Source organism: Grammomys surdaster, unplaced genomic scaffold (genome assembly GCF_004785775.1).
Source record: "Grammomys surdaster isolate TR1022 unplaced genomic scaffold, NIH_TR_1.0 193, whole genome shotgun sequence".
In the NCBI taxonomy this organism is placed as follows: domain Eukaryota; kingdom Metazoa; phylum Chordata; class Mammalia; order Rodentia; family Muridae; genus Grammomys; species Grammomys surdaster.
The window spans coordinates 6,545,325-6,549,953 of record NW_021604638.1 but is presented as its reverse complement, the minus strand read 5'-3'; the positions used below and the strand labels follow the sequence as shown (position 1 = coordinate 6,549,953).

Genomic DNA, 4,629 nt, shown 5'->3' with positions numbered 1-4,629 from the left:
CCCTGCTCCATCCAATCAGCATTCTCCCTGTGCCCTGCTCCATCCAAACAGAACCACATCTCTCAGCGAGGCCCCGCGGGAGCACACTCTTAATACAACCATTTTACAGATGGGATGGTTAAGACCAGGGAGGCTTAGTGTGTCTCGAAGACACATGGAAGGAGAGGGAGGACTTGAATCTGGAGCCATGTTTTAGAAACAAAACAAAGCAAAAACTGTTCTCTAAAAAGAGAATAGTTTCTTGAGTTTATCTATTTTCTTTTTTTCTTTTGGGATAGTAGCCTAATTAAAATTTATTTTACATACACACAATTTTGGTTTTTTTTTTTGAGACAGTTCGCTATGTAGTCCTGGAACTCTCTCTGTAGACCAGGCTGGCCTTGAATTCATAGTGGTCCACCTGCCTCTGAAGCAAAGGTGTGTGCCAGCAAGCCCAGCCATCCTGTAGTCTTTTAAATTGTTTGAAATGATGCTGGAAATGGAGCCTAGGTAGAGGCAATAGGTTCTATTTCTGGGCTACACCACAGTCCCGCATATATAATATACACCACAGCCCTGCATATGTAATATGTAATATATATTTTATTAATATAAAACATATATATATATATATATACTATAAAACAGTTTTATATTATGTTTAAGTGGGTGTGTACACGCCGTGGCAAGCCAGACCATCCTCTGCTTCTACCACGTGGGTCCTGGGGTTTGAACTCAGGCTTGGTGGCAAGCACCTTTGCCCACTGAACCATCTCGTGGCCCTACACTGGTGTGACCCCGTGATCTCTGGTTTACTGAGTTTTCAACTGTCACCACATTCTGAATTTATGACATTGCCATCAGTTCCAAAAGAAAACCCAGCCACTGTTTCTCCTCCCCCCAAACAGAGTGTCCCTCACCCCTCTCTCCTGTCTGCATACGACATGGACAGACCACAGCTGTTCTGGCATACAAACCTCATCTATGCCCACAGGAAGTTCAGTGAGAGTCCAGGAACTACTCACCCTGCTCCCCAAACCGTGTGGCTTGCCAAACCATGTGGCAGCTAATGCTTAATTATCTGGCAAGGCCTCATGTTGCCCAGGTGGACCTTGAACTCATTATGTAGCCAGGGATGACCTTGAACTTCTGATCTAGCCTCTATTTCTGCAGGGCTGGGATTACAGGCCTTCACCAGCATCCCTGGGTTTCTGTGGTGCTGAGGATGGAACCCAGGGTTCTCAAGTCCCGGGAAGAGCTCTGCCATCCCAGGGGCAGTGACCTTCATTTAACTTTATCACTTGCCTTCATTCTTGTCTCTTCTTGGTTCGGGGCAAAGCGACAGAACAGAATTATAGTTATGTGTTTGAGTGCAGGTTTGTCCATGGAAGTGTGGGTGCCCAGGGACCCCAGAATGGGGTTTCAGATCCCCTGCAGCTAGAGTTCTAGGCAGCTGGGAACTGAACTCGGGTCTTCTGCTAGGGCAGTAGGTGTTCTTAATGACGGAGCCCTCAGCCCGGGTGTTGCTGTCTGACCAGGGCATCTTCTAAAGCTGGTTCATCCTTTGCCTCAGTCCCCTCCTTCTTCTAGCAGCTGTGTGGCAGAGTTGAGTGCCTGGGATGAAAGAGCTGTGATTGGTACTGCCAATCAAAACAAGACTCTCCCCCCACCCACCCCCAAGCAGCTGTTTGGCACTTACAAATCAGATTGAAATTCATCCCTGGGGTCAGTGAGTGAGTGACAGGGCAATCAGATCCAAGCTTACTCTAAACAGGCCTCCGTTTAGACACATAGGGTGGAGAGCAGAGAGCAGGTCAAGAATGCAGACTGTAGGCCACTCCTTGGGTCTTGCAGGATTTGTTTAGCTGTGCTCCTGTGAACAGGCAAAAAGCAGGTGGTTGGGCAAAATTACATCTCTTCAGAAACCAGGGTCTTCTATTCCTAAGCAGCGTCTGGTGGGTTTGGGTGGCCATGAGTCTCCTGCTTGGCTTTCCCTCCCCCTTCCTAAAGCAATCCTGTTGGCATTTGGAAAGAATTTAGCATCCTTCCAGTCAATGCCATGGTTACACTACAAGCCAGGGCAATGGGCCTCCCGGGAGCCTCATCCCCAGGACTCTGGAGACACATAGTCAGGCTTAAAGGGTAATTCTGTCCACAAAAGAGATATTCCACTCCTTGGTGGACCCCAGGGACTTTGCTGCAGAAGGAAGCCAATAGCTTTTTTTTTTTTCATTATTAAATTATTGAACTTTGGAGCTGTGAAGGGAAGTTCCCAGAGCATAAAGGGCCGAGCCTGTGTTAAAGTCTACAAGGTCAAATGACTGAGCTTGGTGATTTTGGAACGTTAAAACGTTGCAGACCAGACCCAAATTATCTCAGGCTATTTTCAGTCCCTTTGAAAGCCATTCATTGCCCTCCTCTGTGTCTGACGGAACATCCTTGTGACTATCAGAACTTTTAAAGCATATTCTTAGGGGCTGAGGGATGACTCGGTGGTTAAGAATGTTCACCGTGCAAGCAACGAGGACTGGGAGGTTGAATCCCCAGAAGCTTGTAAAAAAAAGCTGCATATCAAAGTGTGTGCATCAGGAAGTGAAGACAGATAGATCCTGGGAGCTCACTGGCCAGACAGTCGAGCCGAGACCCTGCCTCAAGGCAGGAAGGTACCTGATGCCCTCTGGCCCCCGACATGTGTGCACACGGATGAGTGCACCTCTACATTCACCTGCACACCCCCCACACACAGACACACAGACACACACACACATGGACACACACACACACAGACACACACACGGACACACACACACAGACACACACACACAGAGACACACACACACAGAAACACACACAGACACACACACACAGACATACACACAGACACACATACACACACAGAATGTATTTTTAGCAACCTCCTGGCTTCCACAAATTCAAAAACCAAGAATGTAATCAGATAGCACCTGAAATCCAGGACAGGGTTTCAGAGGTAACCCACCCCCTGTGGCTCCCAGCAATATCTTTGGTAAATGCCTTGACTTATGACTTTCTTTCTTATATAACTAATAAAACCTCATACAACCACTTTGGCAGTGGGACTTGGGATTTGAAGCAACCTGTATTATGTTCATAAGCCTCTCGCATTCGGCGCCAGAATAAACTATCTCTCATTCCCTTTGAGCTGAGAGCTGTATTTTCTTGTCGACAGATCTGAAGTCTTTGAGGGTTTGATACATGTGACTGTGAATGACGCATCCTCTCCACTGCCCTGGTGTTGGGAACATCGTTGACAGTGACAAACGTTCACTGCAAGGCAGGCCGTCTTCCAAGGCCTCCTGTGCCATCTCTGTGATTGGCAGGTATGTCAGCTTTGATTCTGCATGGCTAAAAGGGACTTAAAGCTGACTGACTGCCACTGTGAAGCTTGGTGAGTCAAACAGCCACCATCTTTGTCAGATCAGCCACTACCTGCTTACAATGGTCCACCATGAGCATGGTGGAGCACACCTTTAATCTCAATACTTGGGAGGCAGATGCAGGCAGATCTCTGTGAGCTGAAGACCAGCCTGATCTATAGAGCAAATTCCAGGCCTACACAGAGAAGCTCTGTCTCAAAAAAAAAAAATGTCCATTATTAGGCTGTTTGAGAACTGTTGACATTGTCTTACAGGAGACGGTGGGAAGGGTCACTGGACCCTCACCTGAGGTTCCAGCCATTTGTGTGCAGTTCTTCCCTAATGCTTATGTTTCGGGGTGCATAGGCTGGGCAGGGAGGGTTTTAGGGGAAAGTTAATGGAAGGGCTTCTTCACCCTGACTCAAAGCCAGCACTTTGCTGAAGCTGTTGGTTTCAAGAAGGCGCCTAAATAAATGTCTTTCTGTGGTCTGTTGGCCATTTCAGAAATTTAAAAATGTGAATGGTTAATTCATTAGAAAGTAACATCTGGCTGAAAAAAGAAAGAAAGAAAAATGGAAGGGCTTCACCCATGCCGCTTTGGAGAAGCCATCAAGTATACTGGGTGTAGATTTTCCATGTGGCTGCTTTGGCGTCACCCACACTCACCCCAAGGTGAACTGTGGGGGCATCTACTCTGGTTTGTTGTTGGGATCTTAGGAGGAAGGTGCAAACATCATTTCTGTCTTCCCAGAAAGGGCTTCTCTCAGTACCCGAAGAGCCCACTGGGTCTGCAGGATGAAGCCTGGAACCTCTGGCTTCACTTCGGGGCTGTCTCCTTGACTTTGCTCGGGCTTATACTGATCATACAGTGGTGTGCTCTTTGCTAAGGAGTCTGCCTAACCCTGATCATCCTCCCTGGAGGGTACAGGCAGAGAAGCAGGTCATTGCCTGCACACCTGTAGTCCCTTTGGATTCCAGGAACAGCAGAACCTCACCAGACAGCATCTCAGGGCAGAACAGTTATCTCGGATGGAAAGGCTGAACCTTCAAACAGGAAATCTTGGTGGATCCAGATGAGGCTCTGATTAATACTTACTGATCCACCTGGAGGGGCTTGAGCTAACAGTGATGGACAGACCACAGACCACCAGACTACAGACTGGGCAGATCTGGCCCTGACTCAGTTCCTCCGCTACTTAAACATAGAGTTCGTATCAGCACCTGCAAGACAAACTTGGGGTCACTGGACCTGTTT

General features: G+C 47.7%; 1 non-coding gene across 1 annotated transcript; it reads left to right on the top strand.

The window, feature by feature from the left end:
- Positions 1 to 3,784: 3,784 nt before the first annotated feature.
- On the top strand, positions 3,785 to 3,922 carry LOC114623120. Its single transcript, XR_003711720.1, has one exon. It is a non-coding gene; the product is annotated as a small nucleolar RNA SNORA2/SNORA34 family (small nucleolar RNA).
- Positions 3,923 to 4,629: the final 707 nt, after the last annotated feature.